Source organism: Aquarana catesbeiana, linkage group LG01, assembly GCF_042186555.1.
Source record: "Aquarana catesbeiana isolate 2022-GZ linkage group LG01, ASM4218655v1, whole genome shotgun sequence".
Classification (NCBI taxonomy): Eukaryota; Metazoa; Chordata; class Amphibia; order Anura; family Ranidae; genus Aquarana; species Aquarana catesbeiana.
In genome coordinates this window covers 183629513-183649685 of record NC_133324.1, presented here as the reverse complement: position 1 = coordinate 183649685, position 20173 = coordinate 183629513, and positions in this window count along the sequence as shown.

Genomic DNA, 20173 nt, shown 5'->3' with positions numbered 1-20173 from the left:
TTACGGTGGATTGACAGACTACAACCACTATATCTGGTCCAGTCCCCCAACTAGAAACCCTAACCGAGGCTTCAACTCTATGGCTTGTTGTCCCAAACTTTTAGCACAGAACTACAGAGTACCACTCTTTTAACAACCAACTATTAACTATGCCAAATGATTAGTCAACAACCACAGGTCACCCCCCAAATTATGTCTCTACCCCTCACAGTGTATGCATACACAAGCGCACTGCGCTGTACGACCGTACACTGCGTCGCCAGACTAAACTGCACAGCACACTTACGCCCGCTTTCGCTACAGAACAATGTGGCTTCTCTCTGTACCTAGATATTACAACAATAACATGGATGCCTCCTGTTTGCTCTCTAACCAAAACTGTATTACAGTATAAAACAACTGGAATTTACTTCCAAACACGAGTCAAAAGACCCCAAGCTCCTCCCACCAACTTCCTGTTGCACACCTGCAAAGAACTTCCTGTCTTCTCAGCTCTAATAACCCATCTAACTGGTTTATTTAAATATCAATGAACAGGGAGGGGAGGGGAAGCCTACTTTCATATTATGTCTATCAAGACATTAAAAAAATCTTTGGTGCAACAAAAGCCAAAAACTGAAACTCCTGCAAAAAGATGGCTCAAGGAGGTCAACCAAAGCCTTTCTTTTCTACTGCAGGCTATACAATACAAACCTCAGCTAAAGCGCATGGCTACACACACACACACACAAAGAATTGGACCATCTTCCACTCTGGGATGACCCACAGGCCAAACAGCACAAAATCCTTAAACTGCGCCTCTACAAACCAAAATCACCTTTTTAAACCTGGCCCAAAATCAGAGCAATTCCATCCAAAACCAAAACACAGCAGACACAAAATGGTAGTTGCAACAAACGAAGATCACGCCACGGGCCACACTGCGAAAATGGCCCACGACAATGGCCACATGGTGACAACAACAAAAGAAAATGGCAGACGAAAGCCAGGCCACTACAAAATGGTGCCATTAACACATGAAATGCAGTTGTTGATCCCGCCAAAACCAAGATTTCTTCACTAAAACATCAGCACTTACAAACATTTCAGGCTATATACTACTAGGGACCTTGGCCGACCAAACAACACAGGCTCTCCAATCAAACAACAATGTTACATAAAACACAAAATAACATGGCTCAAACATACACACTTGTTCCCAAATAAAGTTAGCAAGACATTGAGACCACAAACAGTGATCCTAGAAACCTGAGACCATCCAACCCACAGTGATGCTTGCATGATCTTTTCATCTCAAAACAAAAAGAGCTCCCTCCCATGCTATTGTCCACAGGGAGTAGCCAACAGTCCCCATTGTAAATGATGGACCAGCCATGCATGGTTGCCCCTCCCCCGCTAAGCCAAAACAAACTGCTCAGTCACACACACATTCCAGGTTGCATTAAATGGGTCCCATAGCAGAGGCAAATAATTCCAATCAATACTGACAAATCATACAAAACACACGGTTACTTACACATAACAAACATACAATAAAAATCCCAGCATTATACCAAAAGACAAAAAATTTGTTATTTTGTAAAGCAGAACCTACCTAACACATCAGACAGCCTACTGATCTGATTGTGAAGGACATTCTGTTCACTTCTAAGGTCCTGGACCGCCATCTTAACTGTTGTGGATAAAACACCATACTCTTTTGCACGCATTTCCCCAGTAAACAGACATAATCACCATCTTAGCTCCATTGTTCCTTCATCTGTCCTGCTGAGCAGTGCACTGGCTCTTTTATTCAAAGACAACAAAAGCAATCACAAACAGGAAGCCCTGGTCCCAACAGCCAATCACTTCCTTCACAGAATATGACCTCACAGGATCTGACCAAACAGGATATGACCAAACAGGATATGAGTTTATACAACAACCAATGACTACCGTTCCTGCTGATGGGAGATTATCTGCAGGTGTATGCCATGGCACCTCAAATATGTTGATCAGGCATACAGGGGTGACATGAGCGCACATCCGCTAAACTGATAATGTTTTTGCAGGGCGAACACATCCCCCCAGACGAACGTCTGTGCATCGCACAGGGACCCTTTTGCCAGCAGACATATCCCCACTCTGCAAACGCCTCTGTCCAACCTCAGAAAGTTTTTCACTGCCAAACGGATCTCAACCAGCATCAGTCTGCCTCGGTCACCTCTTTCGAGTGGGAGAACTAACAATAGGAAACACTATGACAATACATATTAAAATACCTCTTCATAAAATCTCCACAACAGTCTGTACCTTTAAGGGCGATAGCAAGTGCACGCCGGCTGCACAGCAGGGAACCCAATGCGCGTGGCCGGCGGGTGCGATCACATGCACGAGAGCAGGAACAGGGATTTGTGTGTGTAAACACACAAATCTCTGTTCTGTCAGGGGAGAGGAGACATATCATTTGTTCCTAGTAGGAACAATGATATGTCCTCTCCCCCAGTCAGTCCTATCCATTCACAGTTAGAACACACCTAGGGAGTGCACATTTAACCCCTTGATTGCCCCCTAGTGTTAATCCCTTCCCTGCCAGTGACATTTACACAGTAAAAGTAAGTACATTTTTATAGCAGTGTAAATGTCAATGGTCCCAAAAATGTTTTAAAAGTGTCCGATCTGTCCGCCGCAATGTCGCAGTACTGCTACAATCACAGATCACCACCATTACTAGTAAAAAAATTGATAATAATAAAAATGCCATAAATCTTTCCCATAGCTTGTAGACGCTATAACTTTTGCGCAAACCAATTAATATACGCTTATTGCGATTTTTTTTACCAAAAATATGTGGAAGAAGATCTGAACAATATAATGGGGTGGACAACTACATGGCAAATGAGGTTTAATGTAGAAAAATGTAAAATAATGCATTTAGGTGGCAAAAACATGAATGCAATCTACTCACTAGGGGGAGAACCTCTGGAGGAATCTAGGATGGAAAAGGACCTGGGGGTCCTAGCAGATGACAGGCTCAGCAACATAATGCAATGCAAAGCTGCTGCAAGCAAAGCCAATAGAATATTGTCATGTATTAAAAAGGAAATTCACCCCAGAGATAAAATGATAATGCTCCCACTCTAGTCCTCAGGAAGGATGTGCTGGAAATGGAGCGAGCACAGAAAAGGGCAACAAAGCTAATAAAGGGACTGGAGGATCTTAGTTATGAGGAAAGATTACAAGCACTGAACTTATTCTCTCTGGAGCAGAGAAGCTTGAGAGGGCGTATGATTTCAATGTGCAAATACCGTAGTGGTGACCCCACAATAGGGATAAAACTTTTCTGTGAAAGGGCATTTAAAAAGACTCGCGGCCATTCACTAAAATTAGAGGAAAAGCAATTTAACCAGAAACTGCGTAGAGGGTTCTTTACGGTAGTGGTAAGAATGTGGAATTCTCTTCCACAAGCAGTGGTTTCAGCAGGGAGCATAGATCATTTAAAAAACTGATAGGCACCTTAACGACTACAACATACAGGGATATACAATGTAATAATGTTATAAAAGCGCGCACACACACAGGCTAGATTGATGGACTTTTTTCAACCTTACCAACTATGTAACTATAAACTATATCCACTGTACATGCAGTTCGGTCAGTATATATTTGGACACATTTTTAATGCTGTTGACTCTATGCCACCAGAATAAAATTAGAATGAAACAATCCAAATGAATTTGAAGTGCAGACTTTCAGCTTTAATTCAACGGGTTGAACATTAATATCAAGTACAAATTTTAGGAACTGCAACCATTTTTATACACAGTCCCCCCATTTTCAGGGGCTCAAATGTAATTGGACAAATGAATATAATCATAATGTTCATTTTTAAAATTTTGTTTAGAATCCTTTACTGGCAATGACTGCCTTAAGTGTGGAACCCATGGACATTACCAAAGACTGGGTTTCCTCCTTTCTGATGCTTTGCCAGGCTCTAACTGCAGCTGTCTTCAGTTGTTCTTTATTTGTGGGTCGTTTTGCCTTCAGCAAGTGAAATGCATGCTCAAATGGGTTGAGATCAGGTTTTTAACTCAGCCATAGCGGAATAATACACTTCTTTTCCTTCAAAAGCTCCTGGGTTGCTTTTGCAGTGTGTTTTACATCATTGTCCATCTGTACTGTGAAGCCCTATCCAATCAACTTTGTTGCATTTGGCTAAATTGGGCTGACAGTATATCTCTAAACTGCAGAATTCATCCGGCTGCTTCTGTCTTCTGTCACATCATCAATAAACACCAATGACCCGGTGCCACTGGAAGCCATGCATGCCCATACCATCGTACTGCCTCCACCATGTTTTACAGAGGACATTGTGTGCTTTGGATCATGAGCTGTTTCAAGCCTTCTCCACACTTTTTTCTTCCCATCATTCTGGTACAGATTAATCTTAGTTTCATCTGTCCAAAGAATGCTTTTCCAGAACTGGTCTGGCTTTTTTAGATTTTTTTTGCAAAGTCTAATCTGACTTTTCTATTCTTCAGGCTTATGAATGATTTGCACCTTGTGGTGAATCCTCTGTATTTGCTCTTGTGAAGTCTTCTTTTGATTGTAGACTTTGACAATGATACACCCACCTCCTGGAGAGTATCCTTTACTGGTACAGATTAACCTTCGTTTCATCTTTTCAAGAATCCTTCTCTAGAACTGGTCTGGCTTTTTTAGATGTTTTTTGGCAAAGTCTAATCTGGCTTTTCTATTCTTCAGGCTTATGAATGGTTTTAACCTTGTGGCGAACCTTCTGTATTTGCTCTTGTGAAGTCATCTATTTATTGTAGACTTTGACAATGATACGCCCAGCTCCTGGAGGATGTCCTTCACTTGTCTGAATGTTGTGAATGTTCTTGTCTTTACAATAGAGAGGAATCTGCGATCATCCACCACTTTTGTCTTCCATGGACGTCCAGTCCTTTTCATGTTGCTGAGCTCACCAACGCGTTCTTCTTTCCTCAGAATGTACCAAATTGTTGATTTGGCCACTCCTAATGTTGCTGCTATCTCTCTGATGGATTTGTTTCTGAGAGTGTGCACTTTTAGCCCATATCCATTACATAACTATAGCTTGAATATGTTTTAGTAAATACCTGAAAAAAACTAAAATTGCGCCTGTGTCTAAATATATATATATATATATATATATATATATATATATATATATATATATATATATATATATATATACATATATATAGACCTAACTGTGTGTGTATATGTATATATATATATATATATATATATATATATATATACACATACAGTATCTCACAGACATATCTTAGACATTAATGGCTGTGTGTTGAGTTATTTTGAGGGGGCAGCAATTTTACACTGTTATACAAGCTGTACACTCACTACTTTAAATTGTAGCAAAGCGTCATTTCTTCAGTGTTGTCACATGAAAAGATATAATAAAATATTTACAAACATATGAGGGTCTATCTATCTATCTATCTATCTATCTATCTATCTATCTATCTATCTATCTATCTATCTATCTATCTATATACATACCCAGGCATTAATATTGAAAATATGACTGATCATGCCGAAAAACTGTCTTTTATTTAAGGATAGCAATCACATGAAGCCATTTATTATCGCATAGTTTTTTTGGGTCCTTTTTAAATCATAATGATAACAAAAATCACCAGATGGCTCTGATCAAAAGTTTACATACCCTGGAATGTTTGGCCTTGGTACAGACACATATCCATAGTTTAATGGGCTTTTCTGTATGGTGATTAGCAGCATGATAATCTTGAATTCTTCAAAATGCAATTACCAAACATCTTTCCATATTATCCTTTCATGCTGCCCATCGATACTGTCTGAGAGCATCCACAGCTTATGCGTATTAAGGTGGCTTACCCAACATTGGTGAGTGCCAGCTGTGGGCTATATATTTGTTTGCATAAGCAATTTACCTTCGCACAGCACTTATTAAATCCGGTGCCCTTTGGTGGTGTTCCCTTCCCCCCCTCTTTTCCTCTCACCCTTCCCCCCCCCTTCCTCCCCTTCCCTTCTCCCTCCCCCCTCCCCCCTTTCCCCCTCCCCCCTCTCTCTTTTTTCCTTCTTTCCTGTTTCCCCCCCCTCCCTTCCCTGTCCTTTCTCGGTTTCTTCCCCCCTCCCTCTTCCCCTATCCCTCACCTCTCCTCCCCCTGTTTTTTCACCATGCAATTAATGTTTCAACTACCATAACATCATCATGTTTACTACCATTCTATTACCATTCTCTACCAAATTAGAGTCCGTTCTTAGATCCCCCGTGTCCGCCGCGGGGGGAATCTGTGTTGGGTTCCGCTGTCCCACTGCTTCCGCTTGAGCAGGTGAGCCTGTCCTTAATTTATTATGTATGTACTGTGTTTTGTGACTACAACTGTGATCAATTATGTTTGCTGCTCTGTTTATGTATGTACATTTTTTATATATGTACCTAGCTAAACTACTCTAAATTACTTTATAGAGTTCTCCTGAAGAAGCGGTTCCAGCCGGGAACCGGTCGAGATAATAATCCCACACACATTTTCTGTATAAATTCTGCGGGTTATCCTCGCTGCATGTAGTGTGGTACTTGTTTTTATGATTGTATGTCATTTTGTTGTGTTGTATTTTGATACCTTCAATCATTAAAATTTATATATATCTTTTTAGAATGTTGTAACTGCAATATTATTATCGAGTACCGCAATAGTCCCAATCTTCAAATTATGGGGGTGTATGTGTGAATAGGCATGAGCAGCACTGCCGTCACATTTTCACCCTCATACCTCTCTTTACTATACAACTTCGGGATGATGGTACTTACACTAATGTTCCATTGATTCATAAACTGAGGCCTTACTACTCTTCCTGATATAGCTTGAATATGTTTTAGTAAATACCTGAAAAAAACTAAAATAGCGCCTGTGTCCAAATATATATATATATATATATATATATATATATATATAGACCTACCTGTGTGTGTGTATATATATATATATATATATATATATATATACAGTATCTCACAGACATATCTTAGACATTAATGGCTGTGTGTTGAGTTATTTTGAGGGGGAAGCAATTTTACACTGTTATACAAGCTGTACACTCACTACTTTACATTGTAGCAAAGCGTCATTTCTTCAGTGTTGTCACATGAAAAAATATAATAAAATATTTACAAACATATGAGGGTGTATATAGCTATCTATATATATATAGATAGATAGATAGATAGATAGATAGATAGATAGATAGATAGATAGATAGATAGATAGAGAGATATATATATATATATATATATATATATATATATATATATATATATATATATATATATACACATACCCAGGCATTAATATTGAAAATATGACTGATCATGCCGAAAAACTGTCTTTTATTTAAGGATAGCAATCACATGAAGCCATTTATTATCGCATAGTTTTTTTGGGTCCTTTTTAAATCATAATGATAACAGAAACCACCAGATGGCTCTGATCAAAAGTTTACATACCCTGGAATGTTTGGCCTTGGTACAGACACAGAAGGTGACACACACAGGTTAAACTGGCAATTGAAGGTTAATTTTTTTTAAATCACAATTAGTGTCTGTGTATAAATAGTCAATGAGTTTGTTAGCTCTCACATGGATGCACTAAGCAGGCTAGACACTGAGCCATGAGGAGGTAGAAAAGAACAGTCAAAAGACCTGCGTAACAAGGTAATGAAACTTTACAAAGATGGAAAAGGATATAAAAAGATATTCAAAGCCTTGAATGTGCCAGTCAGTACTCTTCAATCACTTAATAAGAAGTGGAAATTTTGGGGATCTCTTGATACCAAGCCAAGGTCAGGTGGATCAAGAAAGATTTCAGCCGCAACTGCCACAGGAACTGTTCGGGATACGAAGAAAAACCCACAGGTAACCTCGGGAGAAATACAGGCTGCTCTGGAAAAAGATGGTGTGGTTGTTTTTAAGGAGCACAATATGATGATACTTAAACAAAAAAGAGCTGCATGGTTAAGTTGTCAGAAAGAAGCCTTTACTGTACAAGTTCCACAAAAAAGCCTGGTTACAATATGCCCAACAACACCCTGACATGCCTTATTGTTTTTTTTGTGGCATTGGCGCAGTAAGTAGGGATGAGCTTGATGTTCGAGTCGAACATAAGTTCGACTCGAACATCGGGTGTTCGCCCGTTCACAAACAGCGAACATTATAGGGCGTTTGCGCGAAATTTAAGCACCACGGAATGCCCCATAATGCACTGCGAGATCACAGTGCATTGCTGTATGATGATTGGCCAAAGCATGCACCTGACCTGCATGCTTTGGCCAATCACAGCGCACTCTGCTGTGAGAGCCATGATTGGCCAAAGGCAGGGTTCCTTTAGCCAATCATCGTTTAGTGGGACTAAGTCCACGCCCCACACTATATAAGGCTGCTTTTGGACGGAGAGATAGCTTGAGTTAGATTAAGCAGGCAGTATTTAGTTAGCGGCAGTGTATTTGATATATATATGTATACAGTGGGGACGGAAAGTATTCAGACCCCCTTAAATTTTTCACTCTTTGTTATATTGCAGCCATTTGCTAAAATCATTTAAGTTTATTTTTTTTCCTCATTAATGTACACACAGCACCCCATATTGACAGAAAAACAGAATTGTTGACATTTTTGCAGATTTATTAAAAAAAGAAAAACTGAAATATCACATGGTCCTAAGTATTCAGACCCTTTGCTCAGTATTTAGTAGAAGCACCCTTTTGATCTAATACAGCCATGAGTCTTTTTGGGAAAGATGCAACAAGTTTTTCACACCTGGATTTGGGGATCCTCTGCCATTCCTCCTTGCAGATCCTCTCCAGTTCTGTCAGGTTGGATGGTAAACGTTGGTGGACAGCCATTTTTAGGTCTCTCCAGAGATGCTCAATTGGGTTTAAGTCAGGGCTCTGGCTGGGCCATTCAAGAACAGTCACAGAGTTGTTGTGAAGCCACTCCTTCATTATTTTAGCTGTGTGCTTAGGGTCATTGTCTTGTTGGAAGGTAAACCTTCGGCCAAGTCTGAGGTCCTGAGCACTCTGGAGAAGGTTTTCATCCAGGATATCCCTGTACTTGGCCGCATTCATCTTTCCCTCGATTGCAACCAGTCCTCCTGTCCCTGCAGCTGAAAAATACCCCCACAGCATGATGCTGCCACCACCATGCTTCATTGTTGGAACTGTATTGGACAGGTGATAAGCAGTGCCTGGTTTTCTCCACACATACCGCTTAGAATTAAGGCCAAAAAGTTCTATTATGGTCTCATCAGACCAGAGAATCTTATTTCTCACAATCTTGGAGTCCTTCAGGTGTTTTTTAGCAAACTCCATGCGGGCTTTCATGTGTCTTGCACTGAGGAGAGGCTTCCGTTGGGCCACTCTGCCATAAAGTCCCGACTGGTGGAGGGCTGCAGTGATGGTTGACTTTCTACAACTTTCTCCCATTTCCCGACTGCATCTCTGGAGCTCAGCCACAGTGATTTTTGGGTTCTTCTTTACCTCTCTCACCAAGGCTCTTCTCCCCCAATAGCTTAAGTTGGCCATACACCATACAATTTTCTTATTCAATTTTCTTTAGATTTACCTTCAACTATGTAGTGCAAGGGTCTGCCTGATTGCATACACATTGAAAGGGTTTAGGTTTGATCTTATATTATATGTTTTTGGTAAATCTAAAGGAAAGTTGAACAGGAAAATTGAATAGTGTATGGCCAGCCTTAGTTTGGGTGGACGGCCAGCTCTAGGAAGGGTTCTGGTCATCCCAAATGTCTTCCATTTAAGGATTATGGAGGACACTGTGCTCTTAGGAACCTTAAGTGCAGCAGAAATTTTTTGTAACCTTGGCCAGATCTGTGCCTTGCCACAATTCTGTCTCTGAGCTCTTCAGGCAGTTCCTTTGACCTCATGATTCTCATTTGCTCTGACATACACTGTGAGCTGTAAGGTCTTATATAGACAGGTGTATGGCTTTCCTAATCAAGTCCAATCAGTATAATCAAACACAACTGGACTCAAATGAAGATTTAGAACCATCTAAAGCATGATCAGAAGAAATGGACAGCACAGGAGTTAAATATATGAGTGTCACAGCAAAGGATCTGAATACTTAGGACCATGTGATATTTCAGTTTTTCTTTTTTAATAAATCTGCAAAAATGTCAACAATTTTGTGTTTTCCTGTCAATATGAGGGAAAAATGAACTTAAATGATTTTAGCAAATGGCTGCAATATAACAAAGAGTGAAAAATTTAAGGTGGTCTGAATACTTTCCGTCCCCACTGTGTATATATATATATATATATATATATATATATATATATATATATATATATATATATATATATATATATACTCTGCATTTAGCATAGACTATATATTCAGTGTATACTATATATATATATATATATATATATATATATATATATATATATATTAGAGGTCGACCAATATGGGTTTTTCTCTGGCCGATGCCGATATTTAGAAATCGTAGCGGCCGATGGCCAATATATGATGCTGATTTTTTTTGGGCCAATATGTTAAGCCGATTTTTTTTTTTCCTTTCATTTCATAAAATCTAACAGTTAGACCCCTTTCACAATGTGGTGTTTTTCAGGCGCTTTTGGGCTAAAAAAAGCCAGAGTTCTTTCACACTAAGGCGATGCGCTGGCAGGATGTTAAAGTCCTGCAAGCAGCATCTTTGGAGCAGTGTATACCGCTCCTCCATCATTCCTGCCCATTGAAATGAATGCGCACCGCTGCCGAAGTGCCTGCAAAGCGCTTCGGCAGCGGCGCTTCACGGGCGCATTCAACCCCTTCCTCGGACGCTAGCTGGGTTATATGTGCCCCGCTAGCAGCCAAATAGCGCCGCTAAAATGACGATAAAGCGCGGCTAAAACTAGCAGCGTTTTACTGTCAATGCCTGCCCGCTCCAGTGTGAAAGCAGCCTTAAGTAATAAGTGATACAGAAAGTTTCTTACATTTAAACAGGTAATCAAAACTTTTGGAAAAAGTTTCGAAAAAAAATGGGCTAAATTTACTGCTTAGTTTTTTTTTTTAAATTTTATTTATTATTTATTTATTTATTTATTTTCAATTCATTAGTGTATTTATTTTTTTTAAAATTGCGTTTGAAAGACCGCTGCGCAAATACCGTGTGACATAAAATATTGCAGCAACTGCTCTTTTATTCCCTAGGGTCTCTGCAAAAAAAATATATAATTTTTGGGGGTTCTAAGTGATTTTCTAGGAGAAAATACAGGATTTTTACTTGTAAGCAACAAATGTCAGAAAAGATTTAGTCTTTAAATGGTTAAACTGAGAACTCCTCCACACAGAGTTCAGTTCATTGACAAGTGTACACATTGTATCTTTTTAGCTTCTTTTATCAGACTTGGCAGGCTGCCCAGAGATAAAAGAAGTCACTCCACAGAAGACTTCAGGCAACTTGCATTGACTTCTATTACAGAAGTCATTTGCAAGTCACACTGAAGTTATAATCGGCCTTTTTAATCAGCACAATCGGCCGATGCCGATTAATTAAAAAACGCCAAATATTGGCCGATATATATCGGCCAGTCGATATATCGGTCAACCTCTAATAATATATATATAGATATATATACTCTGTATTCAGTGTAGCCTATATATAAAGTACATTCGGTGGTGTATAGTTTCTAATACACTTCAGGTGGTGTACACAGTATATAATACAGGGTGTACAGTTTATAATACACTTCTGGTGGTGTACACAGTATATAATACAGTGCAGCCATTGTACAGTGTCTAATACAGTGCAGGTGGTGCACACAGTATCTAATACAGTGTGCAGATGAACTGTATAAAACAGGAAAGGGATATAAAAAGATATCCAAAGAATTAAGAATGCCAATCAGCAGTGTTCAAACTCTAATCAAGAAGTGGAAAATGAGGGGTTCTGTTGAAACCAAACCACGGTCAGGTAGACCAACTAAAATTTCAGCCACTGCCAGGAAAATTGTTTGGGATGCAAAGAAAAACCCACAAATAACTTCATGTGAATTACAGGACTCTCTGAGATGCACAATAAGGAGGCACTTGAAGAAAGATGGGCTGCATGGTCAAGTCGCCAGAAGAAAGCCATTACTACACAAATGCCACAAGGTATCCTGCTTACAATACGCCGAACAACACAGAGACAAGCCTCAAACCTTCTGGCACAAAGTCATTTGGAGTGATGAGACCAAAATTGAGCTTTTTGGCCACAACCATAAATGCTACATTTGGAGAGGAGACAACAAGGCCTATGATGAAAGGTACACCATTCCTACTGTGAAACACGGAGGTGGATCGCTGATGTTTTGGGGATGAGCTACAAAGGCACAGGAAATTTGGTCAAAATTTATGGCAAAATGAATGCAGTATGTTATCAAATAATACTGGAGAAACATTTGCATTCATCAGCCAGGAAGCTGCACATGAGATGTACTTGGACATTCCAACATGACAATGATCCAAAACACAAGGCCAAGTTGACCTGTCATTGGCTACAGCAGAATAAAGTGAAGGTTCTGGAGTGGCAATTTCAGTTTCCTGACCTCAATATCATTGAGCCACTCTGGGGAGATCTCAAACTTCCAGTTCATGCAAGACAGCCCAAGAATTTCCAGGAACTGGCGGCTTTTTGCTAAGAGGAATGGGCAGCTTTACCATCTGAGACGATAAAGAGCCTCATCCACAAATACTTCAAGTATTCAAGCTGTCATTGATGTTAAAGGGGGCAATACACGGTATTAAGAACTGGGGTATGTAAACTTTTGATCAACTTTTAATAATAGTTTCAGCTGCCATTATTAATAAAAAGAGTAAGCACAATTGATTGATAATAAATGGCTTTAGCCAAACACTAACCATGAGTGAAAGAAAAGTTTTTGTGTTATCATTTATATTCTCTGAAAAATGGCCAAAAAATCATAAATTCTGCCAGGGTATGTAAACTTATGAGCACAACTGTATGTCTCTGGAGTTTGGAAACACTACATGTATGAGACTTTTTCACAGCTTGGGTGCATAGAGGGACCTGAAATCCAAGTAGCACCTTTGGACTTTCAAGGCGCATAAAATATGCATTTTATTTTCTGACCACCTATCATATTTTTGGAGGCCTTGGAGCACCAGGACTAGGGTTGCACCGATACCACTTTTTTAAGACCGAGTACAATTACCGATACTTTTTTTTCTAGTACTCGCAGATACCAATTACCGATACATTTTTAATGTCATGTGACAATGACACTAATATGCCTCACTGATGGGCACTGATAGGTGGCACTGATGAGGCGTGGACTGTGTCAGTAGTTTTTTTTTTTTTTTACAATTTTACTTTATACAATTTATTTTTTTGTTTTTTTTACAATATATATGTAGCGCTGGTAGATTTGCGATCTACCACATGTTAGGTAAATTTAGTAACTTGTTCGTTAAATAGGTTAGGTTTGCCTCTGTTCCAGCTTGGCTGACGTTGTGTGTGTTTCTATACCGACCGGTGGGTGTCGCTGTTATCACTGGCCAGTGTTGGAAGGGCAACGTGTCGAAGTGTATGGATGCTCTTCTGTCCCGGAGACAACTCGGTGGAGGTGGTCCTCCGAGTTGCATTCTGGGCGAGGGTATTTATGGGACAGACGCCATATTGTAGGGTTAGTTTTACAACCACCTGCTGGCCTTCCTGGCCGACAGGTATGCGTTAGAGAGCAATCTCGAAGTCCTCCATTCCGGAGGCCCACGCCGCTGCGGTGCAGGGGTGGGCCCAGAAGCTTGTCTGGGGCCTACCACAGCAGCCGAGGAATGGACAGAGCTGTCTATCCAGAAGGGAAGAAGCTGGACAACCGAGGAGATCCCAGTGGAGGACTTGTCATGGAAGGATCACGCAGCATGCTGGTCTGGAGAGGGGTCTGGTGACTCGGTTGGAGGACGTATCCTAAAAGTAACTATACAGCATAGTGTTGCCGGGTTGGCTTAAAGGTTCAAGCACTGTGACTGACATTCATTGCAGAAAACCAATACATCCTGTGGCAGAGGATCGTACAGGTTTATCCCAAACAAGTCTGTGGCAGAGACTTTTGTTCGTGCTACGTACTGGCTGCTAGGCAAGTGAGAGAGGCCTATCCAGGCGAGCAAAGAGTGTTTTCCGCGAGGGGAGCACATTCTATTGTAATATCCAAATTCTACCAGGACATTTGTCAAGAATCTTACAAGAAGATATTTGAGTTTCTTCTGCGGTTTCCCTTATGCCTCTTTCCTGCTACTTCCTTAGTAAATCGTTTAATAAAGCATTGAAAACGTATTCAAGTGTTGGTGCGTGTATCATCCAGAGGTAAACTCAACGGAACCCTAGACCCGGTGCTGGTAAAACAGAGGGAAGGAGAGTGAAGGTAACAAGCCCGCCTAAACCAGCAGCTCCATCGAGAGTTAGTGCTACATGTGGGGGCTCGTCCGGGATTTGTTGACCGTCAACTCTCGCAACCCAGAGAAGTGTTTTACCGGGAGTTTACGGAGAGAGCTGGACTTTGAAAAAAATTCTTCAGGAAGAGAAAAGATTAAACTGCAGGACTTTATTTCTGAATGCGTAGACGGTGGGCGCCAGTGAAGGCCTGGGAGCTACGTGACCAGAAGAACAAGTGGGAGGAGCCTACCCTACTTGTTACCACGTGGGACGCGTGTATGTGTTTGGCGCCAGAGGAGAGGAAAGGCTTCGTGATCGTGCTGAGAAGGTCAGAGTGTCATGGGACCGAGAATGTTCCCTACAAGCACCGTGATGAATGCTGTGCTATCTGGAACTCTGCTTACAGATACTGGAGTTCCTTGGAAGCCGCAGGGGAGGTTTGTCCTGTATACCTCAGGAGATATTGAGGGACTGGGTATGATCTGTCACCGATGTGAAGGATTGGCCGTACATCTCTGTCCGTTTGGCCAATGTCCGCAATGTGGAGAGTACTTGTTTGTGGTGGAGCAACCTACCACGTCGCCCCGTGCTTATCGGATAGATTGGGCAAAAGGTATCGCCACAGTAGAAGCTGCTACCACTACGGAAAGAGAACGACAGGCCACCACTTTGCCTGTTGTTGCTGATAATGTTCCGGAAAGAGACACTGCTGCTGTCGTCTCGTCAGGGGACATTACTTTGATTTCTGCGTCCACTACACCTACTCCTGTTGTACCTACTCAAAGGAAGGTGGGATATGTGAAGGCTTCCTGCAGCTGTGGTCGAGGCCTACCCCAGAGGTTACCTGAACCAGAGCTACCAGATTCCACATCAGGAACGGGTAAGCCACTGATAGGGAATGTATCTGGGACTGTGAGTAAATATCTACCAGCAGAAGAGTTGGGAGATTCGGAATTAGAATCCATGTCGGATCTTTCCGGGGTTGATGACCTATTTGAGACTATGTCACAAGTGCTGTTATGGTCACAAGGTGAAGATATTGCCTCTCCTATGACTCCCTGAATGGACAGCCCTGAGTTCTGGGAAGACGTCACCCTGTGAGGAGCCACACAGTACTGTTACCGGGACTTTGCCAAAAGTTGCTAGTTCACTGCAGACACCACCTGGGTCTATGGTGAGCAAGTCATTGGATTCCTGTGTACTGCCTAGTATGGGGAGAGACAGAACTTTGCCCAAACTTGCACGTTTGCAGAGGATGTTAAACAAGCATGTAGCTGCCGAGTATGGTTTGGAGTTCCCCTATGTGCCCCAGGATATAATGCAGGTGATTGAAACTAATCGGGAACTTTGGTACAGTGAAGCTGTTTGGGACTATTTGTCTGTGCCTAAGCCTTTCCGAAAGACTGGATGTTCTGTTAAGATGGATGAACGTTTTAGTGGATGTTTCATGCACTGGAACTTCGGTCGGCACATCTATGCTGACAAAGTGGTTATCTGCAGGCCCGGAAAAGATGATGTTGTCTACTTCATTACCACCATGGATAAAACGGGAAAACCACTGACATTGCCAGATCCCTGGTTTTATTGGTAATTCTGGACAAAAGAACTTTGCAAGTAGTTAGATAGTTGGTGTCAGTGTAAAGAAATCTGCATGGTCAAGATTTACTTATTATGCTCAGTGTTTTAAATCCAAGGACTTCTTTTTGCTAGCCGGATTTATTTTTTTTCTTTATTTGAAGAGATCATAGTACAGGGATAGACTTCTTAAGTTTATTCCGATATGGTTAAAAGGAAGAGAGGCTCATTTTCTCTAAAAATGAGGCTTTGCTCCTAATATTGTACAGTATATATATGTGTGTGTTTAATAAGTTTTCTTTTTTAGGAATTATTGGATCTCCTATCAAGTTGGGAGGCTTTTCAGCTAGATAGATAGTAAGGTTGTGTACAATTATAGGATGGTTTTGTTTGCGGATGTGAACATAATGTTTTATAGATGTAAGTCTTATAATATCTTTCCACTGTCTTTTCCTCTCTCTTTGTCTATCCAAGTTATAAGAAACTCAAATACTTACTCCCAGGCTTGGGAGTTACTGTTTTTGGACAGACGTTGGGGACAACATCTACTGTAGTGGGGGGAGTATGTAGCGCTGGTAGATTTGCGATCTACCATATGTTAGGTAAATTTAGTAACTTGTTCGTTAAATAGGTTAGGTTTGCCTCTGTTCCAGCTTGGCTGATGTTGTGTGTGTTTCCATACTGACCGGTGGGTGTCGCTGTTATTACTGGCCAGTGTTGGAAGGGCAATGTGTCGAAGTGTATGGATGCTCTTCTGTCCCGAAGACAACTCGGTGGAGGTGGTCCTCCGAGTTGCATTCTGGGCGAGGGTATTTATGGGACAGATGCCATATTGTGGGGTTCATTTTGCAGCCACCTGCTGGCCCTCTTGGCCGACAGGTATGCATTAGAGAGCAATCTCGTGGTCCTCCGTTCTGGAGGCCCACGCCGCTGCAGCGCAGGGGTGGGCTCAGAAGCTTGTCTGGGGCCTAACACAGCAGCTGAGGAATGGTCCTGAGCTGTCCATCCAGAAGGGAAGAAGCTGGACAACCGAGGAGATCCCAGGGGAGGACCCGTCATGGAAGGATCACGCAGCGTGCTGGTCTGGAGAGGGGCCTGGTGACTCAGTTGGAGGACGTATCCTAAAAGTAACTATACAGCATAGTGTTGCCGGGTTGGCTTAAAGGTTCAAGCACTGTGACTGACGTTTATTGCAGAAAACCAATACATCCTGTGGCAGAGAATTGTACAGGTTTATCCCAAACAAGTCTGTGGCAGAGACTTTTGTTCTTGCTACGTACTGGCTGCTAGGCAAGTGAGAGAGGCCTATCCAGGCAAGCAAAGAGTGTGTCCCGCGAGGGGAGCGCATTCTATTGTAATATTCAAATTCTACCAGGACATTTGTCAAGAATCTTACAAGAAGATATTTGAGTTTCTTCTGCGGTTTCCCTTATGCCTCTTTCCTGCTACTTCCTTAGTAAATCATTTAATAAAGCATTGAAAACGTATTCAAGTGTTGGTGTGTGTATCGTCCAGAGGTAAACTCAACGGAACCCTAGACCCGGTGCCGGTAAAACAGAGGGAAGGAGAGTGAAGGTAACAAGCCCGCTTAAACCTTGTACTGTAATTGTGTTGTCCCCCTTATACATTGTAAAGCGCTGCGTAAACTGTTGGTGCTATATAAATCTTGTATAATAGTAATAATAAACCAGCAGCTCCATCGAGAGTTAGTGCTATATATATATATATATATATATATATATATATATATATATATATATATATATATATTACAATGCTTTCTTTTTTTGGGGGGGGCAGTGGACAGTTAGTGTTGTAATCACTGACTCTGTCCATTCAGGAAAGTAATGGAGTCGGTAAATGACATATTTACCGGCTCCTTCCTCCGCTCTCTATCCTGAAAGATCTGGGGGGTGTGGAGTAGGACATGGGGAACCGGAGGAGCACATGGAGGGGGACTAGAGGAAGATGGGGTGGACCGGAGGAGCACAGAAGAGGACACAGAGGGGAGCTGAAGGAGAATACAGGCGACACTCAGGAACGATTGGTGCGGCTGTGGGGGAAGTTATAATCCCCGATCTCCCTGTGTGGCTTTCAATAAGGCAGCTGACAGCTGTGGAGGGGAAAAGAGGAGAAGCGGCTGTCAGTTGCTTTATTGAAAGCCACACAGGGAGATCAGTGCTTATAACTATCCCCGCCGTTGCACCGATCATCATTGAGTGTCCAGGTATCGGACTAGGCATCGGGAGCATTTGCATGTACATGTACTCCTGCAAGTACTCCTGCAAATGCTTGGTATTTGCACCGATACGCAACCCTAACCAGGACAGTGGAAATGCCTCCAAAATGGCCTCATATGACTCCATCTTGGAAGGCAAACACTCCAAGGTATTTTCTGAAAGGCATAATGAGTTTTTTTAAAAATGTATTTTTTTTTGCAACAAGTTTTTGGAAAATGCAGGAAAAAAAATTAAATTGTATTTTTATTTTTTACACAAAAGCCTCAACAAGATATTTCTAACACATATCATAGGCATACTTAGAATTACACATCAAAACACATTCTGCTACTCCTTCCAAGTATGGCGATACCACAAATTTTTTACAGCCTAGCCACATAGAGGGGTCCAAAATCTAAGGAGCACCTTCAGGCATTCTAAGGGGAAATAATTACAATTCTAACTTCTTCACTACCTTTCACATTTTTGGAGGTCCTGGAGCACCAAGACAGTAGAAACACCCACACAATTACAACATTTTGGAAAGCAAACGCCCAAGATTTTTTTTTTTAAGAGGCATAGTGCGTCTTTTGAAGACTTCATGGTTTTGCCACAAGTTTTTGGAAAATGCAGAAAGAAAATGAAAATTATTTTTTTTTACACAAAGTTGTAATTTGAATAATATATTTCTCACAAACAGCATTTGCATACTTCCCCCGTATGGCAAAACCTCATATGTGACTTTTTTTACTAATAATATACAGGACATTGTATTTTGTGTATCACACAAATCACCCAATACTATCAAAACCAATGTACTGTAATGGTCACCTATATAGATGTGGTCAGGGAATATATCTACGTGCAGAGGAAAATGAGCCTAGAAGGTTAAAGTGATTGTAAAGGCAGAAGGTTTTTTATCTTAATGCATTCTATGCATTAAGATAAAAAGCCTTCTGTGTGCAGCAGCCCCCCAATACTTACCTGAGCCCCATCTCAGCGATTTCCATGAGTACCTCAGCTGTCTGCGACTCTCCCTCCTGATTGGCTGAGACACAGCACCAGCGTCATTGGTTCCCACAGCTTGCAAAGTCAGTTAGCCAATCAGGAGAGAGAGGAGGCGGGGCCGAACCAGGGCTCCATGTCTGAATGGATACAGGGAGCTGTAACTCGGCTTGGGTTCCCCCATAACAAGCTGCTTGCTGTAGGGGCACTCGACAGAAGAAAGGGGCCAGGAGAGCCGAAGAGGGACCTGAGAAGAATTGGATCAGTCTGGGCTGCTCTGTGCAAAACCATTACACAGAGGAGGTAAGTATAACATGTTTGTTATTTTTATAGAAAAAAAAAAACAAGACTTTACAATCACTTCAAGAGCTGCTTGCACAGAAAGGTGACAAGTCTCACAAAACCACAAAATCCAAAATAGTGCAGCGCTCAACCTATTAATATAGAATTATAAAGTGCCACAGTGCATAAAAATGATATAATAAAATAACATTGACATATAAACAATGCAAAGTGCAGCAGTTAATATGATAATCAAGTGTCTAAGAAAGTAGCCCCTTATTAAAGCTGGTTAGATCATCCACAGATTGACCACAGTGATCTCCATGTCAGAATATTCCACTGAAGGGGTGCTTCTTAGTGCAATTAAACTTAAAGTGCATCCACAATATGCAGGTTCCACTACCACTATGCACTCACCAGAACAATGAGTAGTATCAGCACTTTCCCATCTCATAGAACCTCTGTCCTGATACCCACAATGCATTCCTCATTGTCAATCCTGCATGGCTGGATGGCTTATCCAAGATGGCTACCGATCCAGAACCCAGAAATGGTGGCGTGACAGCGTGTAGAGCTGCTCCCTATACGTTTTGTGCGCATGCACGTTCAGGG